Below are 15,611 nucleotides of genomic sequence, written 5' to 3'. Positions count from 1 at the left end.
CTTCCCAGACAAAAAGTGCACTGCGAATAGTCAGCCCGGCAGTGTCCTTGCCCCTCCACCCTGCGTGATCAATCAGGAATGTCAGCAACCCCTCAAGTCGTGAAGCGCACAGAAATCTCCTTCTTCTCCTGACGCCAACTGCTCCATGAGCAAAATAAGCCACACCTGCCTCGCGCCGTTGCCGGCTGATAAGCTGTCTTCAATCAGAGTCAGCTGGCAATGCGCGCATAACAAGAAAACTACAAAGCACCCTAAGGCTGCTGGGAATTGTAGTCTTTGTCATTCTACATCTCCCTATCCTTCAATGAGTGAATTTCAGCACTCCACGTCTGCTCCAGCCCATTACCTCCTCTCCCAGGATTCTTACCAGGACCCAGTTTTTCCAGGTGTCGCAAATGAATTTGTTTAACCAACCTGGGGGCATGCACGGCTCCTGCCGGTTCCCAAGAACAATCCTGAGGACCATATCCTTCCCATTGAATCAAATACATAATTGTTGATGTCTTCTTTTGGCGTCTAAAATACATCTTACTTAGTATTCCATTTGACCTTCTTTAGAAATAGCCGGAGGCCATTTCGTAGTTATCCCTGGTGCTGCGGGTTTAAGCAAAGATACATGGAATACCGGATGTATAGGTAAAGACTTAGGGAAACGTAATTTCATTGCTGTAGAAGACACACATCTTATTATTTCTTAGGGCCCAATAAATTGAGGCATACATTTATGAGACCCCACTAAAGATAAATTCTTTATTGACAACCAAACTCTGTCTCCCACTTGACACTTGAGACTCTCCTGCCTGTGCTTGTCGGCCTGTATCTTATATGCTCCCTTGCCTTGTTCCAAATTTGCACGTGCTCTCTGCCTGATTTCAAGAAGCAACTGTTTGCACTCCTGTAACACTGGAATGTGTTTCATCTCTGGTAAATGTTTTGGTATGATGTTCTGTTCATGACCATATAAACATTCATTGGGTGCCATCCCCAAAGAGGTGTGTTGGGTGTTATTATATGTAAATTCCGCCATCCATAGTGCCTGCACCCAAGAGTCCCGACCATCCACCAAATAGCATCTCAAATATTGCTCAAGTGTTTGATTTACCCTTTCAGTCTGGCCATCTGTTTGAGGGTGATAACTGGTGGATAGAGCACAGTTGATGCCCAACATTCGACAGAAAGCACACAAAAATGTTGAAGTAAACTGTGGGCCTCTATCTGATACAATACTCATTTGAAGACCATGCAATCTCACCACATGTTGGAGAAACAACTCTGCTAACTTGCCCACCCCAGGTATCCCCACACATGGAATAAAATAGGCTAGTTTAGACAAAAAATCCACCACTACCCAAATGGTGTCAAACTGATTATCGGGGGGAAGATCCGTAATGAAATCCATCGAAATGTGAGTGCATGATTTCTCTGGAGTTGGTAACGGTTGTAACAACCCTCTCTTCTTAACATGATCTGCCTTGTTATGCACACGATTCTCACATTGTAACAAATACCCCCTACATCCTGTTTTAATTTAGGCCACCAAAAATACTTTTCCAACATTGTTTGCATCTTTCTTTGGCCTGAGTGTCCTGCTAAAGGAGAGTTATGGCACCAATATAAAGCCTTGTCTTGTAACTCTTTGGTAGGCAAATACAATCGGCCATGATGATAAGGCATCCCTTCCCGCACTGTTCTTGCAGGTTGATTGCTTCGCCATTTTTGAAGTTGAATTGGGGTAGGGCCCTCTTTACTTGATCAACTAATTTCTTAGTAATAGCCCCAATTACTTTTTCTGGGGGAATGATTGCTTTTACTTCACTCACTACATTGTCTAAATTTTGCTGCCTTGTCAAAGCATCTGCTTTCCCATTCTTGCTCCCAGGACTGAAGTTCACTACAAAATCAAATTCATTAAAGTACTGGTACCAGCAGAGTTGTCTAGAACTAAGTGTTTGAGCAGTCTTGAAATATTGCAGATTGTTGTGATCGGTTACCACCACCACTTAATGCCTTGCCCCCAAAAGGTAATGCCTCCACTCCAGAAAAGCTGATCGAATAGCCAACAACTCCTTATCAGTGAGAAATTAATTTTGTTCACAACCAGATAACTTCCTGGAGTAAAAAGCTACTGGATGCCATACTCCTTCCTCATCTTTCTGCGATAATATAGCCCCTACCGCAACATTACTAGCGTCAGTCTCCACCTGGAATGCTATATCCGGGTTTGGATGTTTCAACACCGCTGCTGTAGTGAACGCTACTGTAGAGGAGGAGTGTAGAGGAGGTCCCAGACATGGCCTGCACCCCATCCCCTCATTTTGAGGTACCAGGAGTGTACTCGCCAAGGTATGTGACGTATGAAGAGCAAATGAACCAACAAAGACCTGCATGGGACTCTGCCCAGTATACATCAGAAGATCCATACCTGTTGAAGCACCCATAACCAGACAACCCTGGGCAGCACGGTACCCTATCAGACAGCTGTACCAGCCGCTGATACGAAATGAAGAGTACCTACAGACGGTCCATGAAGAAGGCCAGTGGAAATGACACAAGGGCTTAAACAGACTCGTGAATGAACAAAAGTGGCTATCAAAGATAGCACGCCAGTGCGAGTAACTACAAAAATAAATGTAATGGACACAGAGAAGAGATGATGTTAAAACGTGAGGAAACGGTGCTACGAGACAAGATGGAAGCAACCGACCAGTTAAACGTGTGTAAATAGGCTTGGAATGCAAGAAGCTAAAGCTATCGAGACTGCTTGCAATGCTTAGTAGAAGATTAGAGCGGCAAGCGCCAACCATATATCTACCTCAATAAGGCACATTATACAAGTGCGACTCCATTTTGTAAAAGCAGAAATGTACCCAGGCTGCCAGAGGCCTGACAGGCCAAGGTTCGTAACCCAGCCAAAGGCAAGAGAAGGAGCAAAATCGAAACTCAACAAAGAGCGGCTCATGCCTAGGAAATCGAGGTCAACCAGAGAAAGGGAGGAGAGCGTCAGCTAACAAAACTCAAACTTCAGAGCATACCAGCCTGCCCCATGAAGGTCAAGATAAGGGGAGCCCATGCAGATGGTGAGGCTGAAACAGAATTAAATGCACTAAAAGCTGGAAACTGAAGCAGATTCATGGTGAACTAACACGTGACCAGCCAGGCACGAAGAAGTACCACCGCCTGATGTCATCCAGGACCCGAGGATGCCAAAACTTTTCCTGATAAGAGGCTACAGTTTCAAGGCCATACCCAGCCAACTAATTGACACATAGCCCTAAAATACTGATTGATGGAAGTGGGGCAGGGTGAAACTTGGGACACCAGGCACATGGGTGTCCATTCTGCATGCCGCTAATTAAAATGCGGATTTATGTTTAGGGGTGTAACTTGCCCAATCACAATGGACCAAGTTATCTGGAGTCCTATAGATAGTAGAACCAATAAGACGTCGTACTTGTAGTGATGTCAGTCACATGTGATGTAGTGGGATGTGCGTAGATGCTCACCCGATAAGAGTTATCCAATCCGCATGCCCTATTATCATATACATATATAGCACCTATACTTAAGTTACCTTTCCTAACCAATTATATTGCATGTCGAGTTTTTGTGGAGTTAGACGTCAATGATGACGAATATTGCCTATAAGAATTGTTGTTCAACTGAAGTTCAAGGAAGTCGGAGCGAGACAAGTGATCGCAATGCTGCTGATTTCCATTTGTTTCTCTCTTTGATGAACCTGTCATTAAACAGACTTCCCTTTGGCAAACTTCTGAATCCTCATTATTGAGTTGTCTTGGAGTAAGTGAATCCTGCACCCCCAGTCCTCACATGGTGCAGCTATCTTGTTTCTAAGTACTAGAGGGTGCGCACTGATCTATGGGCCGTCAGTGAAACCCCGCTCCTCAGTACACTTGGTAGCAGAGAATGGTTCCGGCCATTACTTATTGATTATATAATACCAAGACACCTTAGACTGACGGCACAAAGTAACTCCGGGACTTCAGCAATATCACGAGACCTTTCGCCATTCCGGCTGAGTAGACTTAGAAGCTTCCCGTGGACAATGATAGAGTAAAACTTCAAAACTGCAGTGGGTCTGAAGGAACCTGCCTTCCAAGCATAACCCTTCTCATTCCGATGGGCAGCCAATCGGATGAAAACTCTTAAAAGGCTGGAAGAGGAAGGGACGGTGATCCCGAAGCTCCAGAGAGGAAAAGATGTGATCGGTGAGTGAAACAACAAACTCGTTACTTTGGCAAATGTCTTGTAGGCATTAGAGCAAGTAAGGGAAAGGTAACAGTCGGGGGAGAGAAAAAATTAAAATAGTTAGAGGTAGAGAAGACTGTATATATATAGGGGGTAATGACTTGAGCATAAGAGATAACTAGTGGATACTGGGGGGACACCCGAGAGAAAAACAAGGGATACCGGGGGACACCCGAGAGAAAAACAAGGGGTACCAGGGGGACACCTGAGATAAAAATTAAGGATTACCAGGGAGGCACCTGAGATAAAGACGAAGGATTACCGGGGGGCACCTGAGATAAAAACATAAGGATTTGCCTTGTTCCTGCGCTTTAATACAGCGGTCAGAAGAAACGTGAACTCATAGCCCATATAATAAGGGACAAATAGACTACGGTGACGTTTAAAGATGCATCAAAGGAGTTTGTTTAAACTCCATGACGGGTATTGATTAGAAGTTAGGTATATGTATGACCAGCTGATGTCCGTCTAGTCTGTCAAGTGTCTGTCATATGTTTTTTGTTGTATGTCGAATGTAAAATAATTGAATTATCAATTGTTTGAAATGTAATTTGGCTTTACGCGATTCTGTAACTAAGAGGGAATCGCCAACAAATTGATAGTTTTCTGAGCAAATTGATATTATAAAATTTTGGCGGGAAAACATTGGTTCGGAGCTTGCGTATTTGGTGCTTGTTCTTACTATTGGAAGGATAAAATACTGTATTAACATTGTTGGTGACGAAATCAAAAATGGAGGAAGTTACTCCACTTGCACATTTGTGAAAGCAGCTACCCAAGCATGCACCAAAACTCAAGAAGTATAGCACAGAGTGGGTTAAGGGTACCGCCCACAAAATGTTCATGTCTTGGCCACAGAATGGTTCCCTTTCTAAGGCTGTTTTACAGCATATGACGACCTTCCTACACGCCACATATACAGGCAAGAAGCTAGAGAAACGTCTTGCTGTTCTAGAATTGTGGTAAATGTTTGACGAAACGAAGGTGGATGAACCACCCACAGACTGGATACTAAATGTATCAACGAAGGGGGGTGAGGCGCCTACCGCACCACCAGCCCCGCCTGATCCAATCATTGAAGGGAGTAAAACAGAGGGGCTTTACCCACTAAGAGAACTTAAGGCAGCCACGGGGTATAGCAACCCCGCATATGAGTCGCCTATATACAGTAGTGACGATAATAAGGGAAAAGAACAGGAAAACAATATCGCCTCTGCGGTCTCAAGGGACAAAGACAGATGTGAAGATGAAGGAAAAGATTGGGCAAGGAGTTGTGCACCTCCAGATAAGGAGAAAGAGGAGATAAACATAAGGGAAATGAAGGTAGAGTTGATGAGATAGCATTCACGAAAGACGAATGGATGGGAGGTCAGATATTACTGAAGTTGGATGGAAAAGGAAGTGATGATATGAGGCCAAGGGAGAGGTCTGATGAGACGCAAAGGAGAGCGAGAGAGAGAAAGAGATGGAAGTAAGGGATGAAAGGACAAGAAAGAAAGACAGGCTAAGGCGAGAACAACTATTTCGCAAAGAGCAAGAGAAACAGCTCGATCGCAGACAAGAGGTAGCCTATGATCGGTACAGACAGACTAAGCAAAGGATGGAAGAAGAGCAACGGGTACGTGAGAAGAGAGCGAAGAGATGAGAAGAGGAGTAAGAAATTAGAAGGGCAAAGGAACGTAGAAACGAAAGAATGAGGGAAGTAGACAAGGCTAGAGAAGAAGCGAGGAAGCTCAAGGAAATAGACGAGGATACAAAGCGAAAGCGCAGACAGAGGGCACGGGATCTTGAATATCTGGAGCGGGAAATTAAAAAACCAAATCCTGTTGTAGAATGGGAAGACGTAGAAGAATTCTTTCCTGTGAGCGACTCGGTGCAAGGTGTGAGTGGGACAAATATTGGAGATGACTTCGACACCAGAAGCATCGGGGCAACAATTGATAAAATATACGATGAGATGGGGCTAGAACAGACATCCGATGGGGGAAGGGAAGATGAGCCTTTGGAGAGCCCTCAGCTATATGAGGATGTCACTCGAAGTAGTGGGAGCAGGGGACTGTCCCTAGACAGGCTGGAGATTGGGCAGAACGAAGAAGATGTAATGGGTTGTGTAAACTGGGAGTATTCAGAGTCTGACTCCGGTGGTGAAATGGAGGATGTGGCAGAAGAGGAAGGGAGACAGTGCGAAAAACGGTCCCCAGGGGACCGAGGGGAATGATGGTCAGATGCTAGCGGGTCCACAAGTAGGGCACAGAAGTCTGCCGCGCAGTCCGGCCAACATGAAGGAACACCCCACAGTCAGAGGGGGGCGTCAGCACCTGCCTATGCAGATAGATGATTAAGGGCATTACCAGGGAGACGGCAAGGCAGAAATGCCACCCCAATAGACCAGAGAGCTATGGGGAAAGAAAAGGAAGACTGCATATGCCAATCCCGCTACTAGATAAAGGGGGAGCAAGACCACAATATATTCCATGGCCATACGTGGACCAAGAGAACTTAAAAAATAAGCTTCCAATGCTGACATCGGGAGCCGGGAAGTGGATACATGAATTAGAGAAAATGACGGCGGGTGTCACCCTAGCTATAGGGGACATTAAGGGTCTCCTACTTGCCATACTTGGCGAGAGAGCAGATGATGTATGGAAATGGGCAGGCTACCCCAGGGTAACCCTGACCAACACCTCCCATGACGGAGAACCATTTAATAACTGTAGAGCAGCAGTATGGAAAGCGTTGCAAACGCTATACTAAGACATGTCTGATATGGGGGCTATAATGACTCGGAAATTGAAAGAGTCAGAGGATCCGTTGATTTATATACAGAACTTTCAAAACACGTGGGTGATCGAAACTCATGAGTCTTGGATGAAATCTATCCCTGTATTCTACCATATATTATGCCAAGGGTTGCCTGAGCCAGTGCAAAACAGCTCAAGAAATTAGTAGGAATAGAGTCTAAGCCATGGGCTAAAATACAGTTGACATTTGCACATTACTGTAGATTGCTGCAAGAAAAGAATCGGAAAAAAGAAGCAACCCGTAAGGGGAAGGAGGCGAAGCTGGCACAAAAGAAACTCTCAAAGTATGCTCTCGAGGGAGCCATGCTGACAAGCCCAGCTGAACCACACGCACAGCAGATGACTAACCCAGAGCAGAATAACCAAGGTCGCATGGGATTTTACCCGAGGGGAAGGTGTTTTGGAGGAAGAGGATGGCAGAGTAATCAGGGTGGGTTTCGAGGTAACCAGGGAGGATTTCAGAATAATCAAAGTGGCTTTTAGAACACGCAGATGGGCAGTCCAGCTATGCCAGGTGGACAGATGGCCCGATCACCGCCAGTGTGTTGGCTGTGTGGAATGACAGGACATGTGGCGCGCGTGTGCAGAAGACAGGGCATGTGGCAAAATAGCCAGGGCATGGCGGCAGGCATAGTGAATCAGCCTGCCGTCCCGCAGCAGGGCAGTGCACAAAATCACACAGTGCAGCAGCAAGCGTCAGGCTTGCCGCCAGGTGCACAGCAAGTGGTTCAACACCCGCACACGGGGAACGTACCGAAAGGACAATCCCAGCAGACACCACCGCAAATGTCACAGGGCACTAGCACCGGAGGGGGAGTCAACCCTGGGGCTGGAGGAAATCAACAAGTATACAGTGGGCAAAACTTATATATAAAATAGGACAGCTCACGGGAGACTCTGATGTGTTCTATCCTATCAGTGACACCAGACCTTAATAGGGAACCTAGGGTGAATGTCGTCATAGGAGGTAAGGAATATTCCTTCTTAGTTGACATGGGTGCGATGCGCTCGTGCATACGAGAAGGCAAATCTTCCTTGTCCGGCGAGGCCATAGATACTCAGAGTTTCACGGGAGCTCACAGTTCAGTTCCCTTTACAGACGCACTCCCAGTCTCTGTGGGAGAGCGCAAAATGAATGTACCCTTATTATACTCACGTCAGACCCCAGTAAACATCCTGGGTCGGGACTTAATGACCAAGTTGAATATGACAATCTCGTTTACCGAGAATGGTATAGTGTGCTCCACTCCAGGAACGCATTATTCAAACGTGTGCAAAATGATCAGAGCATACTCAGGGCGCATAGCCATGAGAGCTATATTGTTAGAGCCAGAAGTCGTCGCATATGGGGTGCGGGTGCTTATGGCAGGATTGACAGGCCCCGCAGATAGAACTATGAGAACACCTGATGAGTTTCTATTCAGACCCAGAATACCTATGCACGAAGAGGAGGGACAAGTATTTCCCTTAATGATACAATTTGCCGCAGTGCGAGGGAAAGTGGTATTGGTCGAAGGATATGATGACGATGGTAGACAGTGGTGTGCGATTTTTGCCATCTAAGAAGGGTATCGAGTGACTGACGTCACTGATGACGATCTGTTCGAAGACACCCTGACCTGGAAGTAAGTCTCACATTTTGGGTCAAAATGATCAAACGGGAGGTGCCACAGAGAATGATGTTGGAGTTGATACGTCCAGAATACTTTGATGACAACATGGCCCAAGTGCCTGCCGCGGTATGGACTACAGGGCCCTATGACGTAGGCATTCTGAAGGGGGCAGGTGAAGTGAAAATTAAACTGAAACCTGGAGCAATTTTACCAAGAGCACGACAGTATCCTATGTCCAGGGAGGCAGATGAAGGAATCGCAAAGACAATTTCCGCCATGATGGAGCAGGGCATTCTAGTGACGTCAGAATCACCTTGCAACACAGTGATTTACCTTGTCAAGAAATCATAGGGAGGGTCTTGGCATTTAATCCAAGATTTACGAGCATTAATCGATATAGTTGAAGCCGAATTCCCTCTAGTCCCTAATCCATCCACAATTCTGTGCAACATACCAAATGAGGCTAAATATTTCACGGTGATTGACTTGAAAAATGCACTTTTCTCAATCCTGTTGCACCATGACTCTCAAGATCTGACATCATTTACTTTCAGACAAATGCACCTGAAAAGCACAAGGTTGCCACAGGGGTACTGTGAGTCTCCATCCATTTTCAACAGAGTCCTGCAGATGGACCTAAACAATATTGCAGTAGACAAGTGTTGTTTTACAGTATGTGGATGACATTCTGATCTGCAGCATCACTGAGGAACAATGCAGGTGCGACTCTGTCCAGCTAATGACAATCCTGGCTGATAAAGGATATAAAGTTAATAAGGAAAAGCTGCAATACTGTCAGTGAGAGGTGCTATACACAGGCCAGCTAATCCCTCACGAAGGGAAAAAGGTAACCCCAGAAAGGGCTAAAACTATCATGAACACGGCTAAACCACTCACGATAAAACAAATGCAAAGCTTCTGTGCAACTATATCAGAGCATGGGTCTTCGACTACAGCCCTTGCTTCAGGCCCTAAGAAAGGCCCAGGCGACAAGGGAAAAAAACGAATGGACTGAGGCAATGGAAAAAGGGTTTGCAGAACTTAAGGGAGCAATTTGTAAGGCCCCAGTTCTTGGGATTCCTAATTATGCAGAGGAATTCTATCTGTTCTCACACTCTGATGGCAATTTTATGACAGCAGGGCTCGCGCAGCGAACCTCGCTGGGGTACAAGCCCGTAGCATACTACAGCGGGAGTCTGGACACAGTCATGAAGGGCCACTTCCCATGCAAACAAAATCTAGCTGCTGCCGCGTTCGCCATTGAAAAGGCGTAATCTATTGTGATGGGGTGCTCCATGACATTGTATGTCGAGCACTCATTATTCACCATACTAGAGAAGCCAAAGATCACGCTGACATCACAGAGAGGTGATTATCTCCAACCAATCGATCAAAATAGTTTGATGTAAAACTGTAAACCCTGCTACATTCATAGCCGAGTCAGTCGCAGAAGGAGAACCTATACACGACTGTGCGAATTATGAAGAATTCTATGATGAAATCCCTAGGGTAAAGGAAAACGCCCTGGCGGGTGGTGAAATCATGTTCATTGACGGTTCATCAAGAATCGACCAAGAAGACAGACAAAGGTACACGGGTGTGCCCGTAGTGAAAAACCTGGCGAATGGGGAGTTTCAGGTACTCGTCAGTGCGCGAATACCGTCTCACTATTCAGCTCAAGCTGCAGAACTAGTGGCACTGATACTAGCCATTGAGAATCATGCAGACCAGGAAGTAACAGTGTACAGTGAGGCTGCCTATGTGACATCTACCATGCATGCAGGTTTAACACGCTGGAAAAGGAGGGGCTACCTCCGAGCGGACGGCACGCCAGTGCAAAACACGCAGCCTTATTGGACAGGTTGATGAAAGCACTACAGCTCCCAGTGGGCATAGCGGTCGTGAAATGGGCCGTCCACACCAAGGGGACAGATTTCGTGTCACATGGAAACCATGAAGCGGACACGGAAGCCAAGTGCAGGGCGTCAAAAAATGAAACAATCATGGACGTGGAGGTGGCACGTACCCATGAGAGGATGATGGTAGCCGAGCCACACCTGAAGCCTATAGTAACATGGGGCAGACTCAGCTAATGGAACTCCAAGGGGAGGCACCTCAGGAGGGGAAACATTTGTGGAAGTGTCGAGGGTGTTCCTTAAACCCCTCTGATGGGTTGTGGAGGCAAGACAGCACTGGTAAACTAGTAATGCCTGTCTCCCTGCTAAAAGTAGCATTATAACAACTACACTACCCTATACACATGACTAAGGGAAATATCGCTGCGGCGCTTGCAGAAGACTGGTTTACACCGAATTTAGCAGAGCACATTGCGTTCTTCATGATGAACTGCATAATCTGCCAGCAATTCACCGCTGGGCACACATTAAAAGTAATGAGAGGAGTTATACCCCAGCCAAATGGCCTATTCCAACACTTGCATATCGACTACGTCGACATGATTCAAATGTGTAACGGGTGCAGGTATTTAATTGTGGTGGTGTGTCCATTCTCTAGATGGATAGAATCAGGTCCCTGTACACACCCAGATGCTACCTGTGCTGCCAAATTTCTAGTGAGGGAAGTGTTCCCTAGATGGGGGTGTGCGAGGTAATGAGATCAGACAACAGGGCTTGCTTTGTTAATGTAGTCTCCGAACAGATCAGCTTATTGCTTGGCATAAAGCACAAGTTCCCATCTGCGTATCACCCAGAGGGGAATGGGATATGTGAGCGGCTCAACGGCCTGTGAAAGGAGAGGATAGCCAAGTTGAAGCTCACATTAAGAAATGGATGGTTGCACTGTCTACCACTGGCATTGTATGCACTTCGGAACCAACCCGGCTCTGACCATCATCTTACGCTGCACAAGATAGTTACAGACAGAAGGATGAGGACCCCTCTTACCCCCCGAGATAGAGCTAAATGTGATGCCCAGCTGACTAGAGAGGTTCTGGGAACAGAGATGCTGGAGTACCTTAACTGTTTGACATCCAGCACCTCTGTCATTTCAGGCCAGCTGCAGCGACGGCAAAAAAGGGGAAAGTGCAACACAAAACACATCAGGAAGTGCTGAAGCTGACCCCACACAAGGTCTACATGCGCCCCTCGTCTTCCCTGGTGATAACGTGCTCATGAAGAACTTTACCAGGAAGAGGTGGGATGAGCCACGATTCAATGGCCCTTTCATCGTAGAGGACTGCACCCCTTCCGCCGTCAACCTCCAGGGCAGAAGGGCATGGATCTTCATAAATGACATTAAACCTTATATAGGGGAGAGCCCTCCTGCTGCATCCAACTGCAAAGAAACCACAGACAACGGGGAAGAACCTCAGCACGTGCAGACAAGATCCATGGGGAGGAAGAAGGACGCATGAGCAGCATAATAAAGGCAAAAGGAACACTGATTCAAATTTTGGCTTATAAACAAGACATTTTCTCAAACCAGTGAAAGATAATAAAGGACATAAAATGAATACTCTGTGCATCCCAGTTGCAGGGTAAAGAGAAGCACATCCAAAGCCACAACAACATTGATAAAACAAACTTTTGAAACCACGTCATGCCCAAGTAGTACGAAAAATCAAGACTCTGATAGACTGAAAATAAAATATTTTCTGAGAGTGTAACACAGTATCCTGAAGTAACCACTGTCAAGACTTGGTTCACAGAACTCATGGTATCTCCTAGCAGAAGCCTCAAGTGGGATGTGCTTACATATTTTCAATTGGTGGTGCTGTCATACCCGTCACTCATAGGGAGAGAGACCAGAGTCACTGACTTTATTCAAGATCCTGCAAACAAGAAGAACATTTGGCAATTGCTGACTGTCATCAAGGAAGCCTTTGTCGAGCTACCCGAGCACAGCAAAAAGGACACAAATGCTTCCACCGCCAGCAGACATTGCTGAACTCACATTTAATTTGTTCTTCCAAATAATCGAGAAATGCCCAGGACTTGTCTGGAGAACAACTGACACACGCACTTTCATCAGAGACCCAAGAAATCTAGCTAAGTTAAATCAGCTGTGGACTAAACTAAATCACCTCGAGGTAGTCCATGCAACAGGAAGGTGCAGAGACTGTGTGAATGAAAAGAATAGCCCATAACCAGGACACAGAAAAACAGGACAAATGTCCCTATCTCCCGAGGACACCCGGCTGGCACACAATGTCCTACTTAGACTAGTCACAAGCTATCCGGAGATGGTGGGGAGGCCTGCAGATGTTGAAGTCATCACCTTCCTTACAGATCCGGCCAACGCCCCACATGGGCACACTCCTCCACGGCATAATGCTCCAGGTGGAGCTATTTAATTTCCAGCGAGAGTACCTCAGGAGATTCCAGTAAGACTTTCACTGTGGGACAAACCGAGGACAGAGACACAGTTCTAAAATTTTCCACCACAGGACAGATCGAAGAGAGAAAAGACAAGAACTACACCATCATATTTTTCTTTGTACTTTTTCCCCTACTTTTCCTTATTCTTATTTTTGTTTTTATTTTTATTTTTTCATTTTTTATTTTTATTTTTCATGTTCGCTTTTATTTTTATTTTTATTTTTATTTTTATTGTTACAACATTTTTTTTGTGTGTTTTTTAGCAGTTCCATCTTTACATTCCTTCGCATTGAACAGGTTCCAGCATGTCCTCAGGACCAAAGCAAATTTGAGGAGTGTACTGGGACCTCACCTACTATAGATATGCATTATGTATGTGATGTACCAAAGTTGCTAGCCTAATCCTTTCCATAGTCTAGCACAGGAACTGTACTGTATATCCAGAGACTACCGTCATCACCCACACGAGGGGCGACATTTGGAAAGCACTCGTCACTTTAATAGTAATGAACTCTCGAACTACGAGATCAGAGCAAGAGAAGGAATAAATAACAGACTATGAACTCATTAGAAATGGGGGCACAGAACAGTAACCTGGTTTTACCACCAGCACAGGGGCGCCCCCGCTTCCCTGGAAGGAAATGCTGCCAGATGTCCTACAAGTCTATTATGTGTATATGCGTAGTAATTATCATTGTCTTTCTATCATTGACTATCAGAACTGCTTTCTTTATTGGTGCACAAAGTGTCCCAATCTCAGTGCACCCACCAGATAATGAATGTCTGGGGCCTACGGAAGCACCCAGACCCTATATAGTCATTCCAGTCCCAAGAAAACCTGATGGTAAAATTAACGAACTGAAATTAAATGTAATTAGCATGATTTAGACACATTTGGGGTAACAAATGAAGAGAAAAGCTGGAGACAGGGTCAGCACGGACTGAATGAAAATGCTGCACTGACCACTGCATGCACCCACACACAGGATGCACACAGACAAGGGAAAGTGTCAATGTTTACAGGGCCTCCAATGAAGGTTGAAGAGAAGGGGAGACAGCCTGCCGAACAATCAGTTCCAGAAAATAGTGAAAATAACCAAGAGAAATCAAGTGAGAAACCCAAGAGAGAGGGCATAGCAAAATCCCTCGAAAAAACAGAAATAGCCACAAAGGAACTCACAGAGAAAACACAAGCTCTGATAGATTATTTGTTCCCATTCATAGTTAGAGCAGAGAAACTGCATGAGGAGCTGAAAAATAGAACTACAGAGACTGTAATAACGAGCACGCCAGCTCGAACACTGCTAACAAGCACCAGATCTACGACACAGCCACACGAACCTCGATGAAACATTACAAAAGGAAAGGAAATTAAACAAAAAAACGTCTCCTACTACAGCGATACAGGTAATGAAACCTGCTCCGCTAAAAAGCATGTCAGAGAATCCTCCAACAAGAAAGAGTCATATAGACGCATTTAGAGATGTGGTTATAGCTAACTACAAAAGGACATTGAGGATTAAGAGAAACCCACATGAAGACAACAATGAACTCAATGATTACCTGGACAGCACAGCCCATCTCGGAAACAACATATGGTACCAGCACATGAAGGAAGTAGGACAAAGGCAGTCAGAAGGAGAATGCTTCGTCTGTGCTCTCCTGCCGTACAGCATGGGCAAATCCAAAATCTTCTTGGCTGTAGAAACTGATTTCCCCATAGCACACTGTATGTGGCACGTAGCAATGTGCAACACCAGAGTACAATTTATGGGAAGAGACGCTTCACTGATATGGGCCCCCGAAAAGAACTACCCAGACGAAGATGGCTACGTCCAGGACATTAAAACAAGAAACAGGGCACACACCAGGAATCACGTGATCCGATACGAGAATCCTGACATCAAAGGATCAGGAACACGATGGGTGACAAACCCGAGACTGAACATTCAAGGAAAAACTGCAGAAGAGGCACAAATCTGGGAAAACAGAGGCCAAATGTAGAACAGTGGTTTCCCCAAATAGATGGGAAGAAGGAGTAGTAATCTGCCGGGGTTGGATGGTCCTTGGAGCCTACAAAGAAGCAGTAGAGAATTCGAGAGGATATGCAAACCTCTATGGCTAAAACTGGTAAAGCTGCTAACATAGGTCGAAGACAGAGGACGACCCCTGCAGATAGTACCACTGGAAAGCCCAAAACTGTGCTTCAGAAGTAATGGCACGAGGAAGATGGGAGAGAATGTAAACTGCGGACGAATCTTTGAAGCCCCAGGAATGACACAAGGAACCACAGTCCTAATGGACCATTTACTGGGCATGTGGATCCAAGGCATACATAAGACTGCCGAAAAACTGGGGAGGTATATGCACGATAGTGAACGTCCACATTTCCCCGCTGGTGATATCTAAGAATGACCTGAAGTTGGACAGTTTCCCGAAAGCAGATGCTCATCTAAGGAGAAGGAGGTCTGTGGAACTGATGTTCAGAATGAAGAGAGAAAATTACTTTTCTACCAAATAAGAAGAGGCATTCCAGGCAATCCCATATGAACACAGGCTGTTCAGCCTCACTTCAACAGTGTTCACCACGATGC

The sequence above is a fragment of the Ambystoma mexicanum genome, chromosome 3p (assembly GCF_040938575.1).
Source record: "Ambystoma mexicanum isolate Mex_15411 chromosome 3p, UKY_AmexF1_1, whole genome shotgun sequence".
In the NCBI taxonomy this organism is placed as follows: Eukaryota; Metazoa; Chordata; class Amphibia; order Caudata; family Ambystomatidae; genus Ambystoma; species Ambystoma mexicanum.
The sequence above is the reverse complement of the archived record's forward strand: the minus strand, read 5'-3'. Positions refer to the sequence as shown.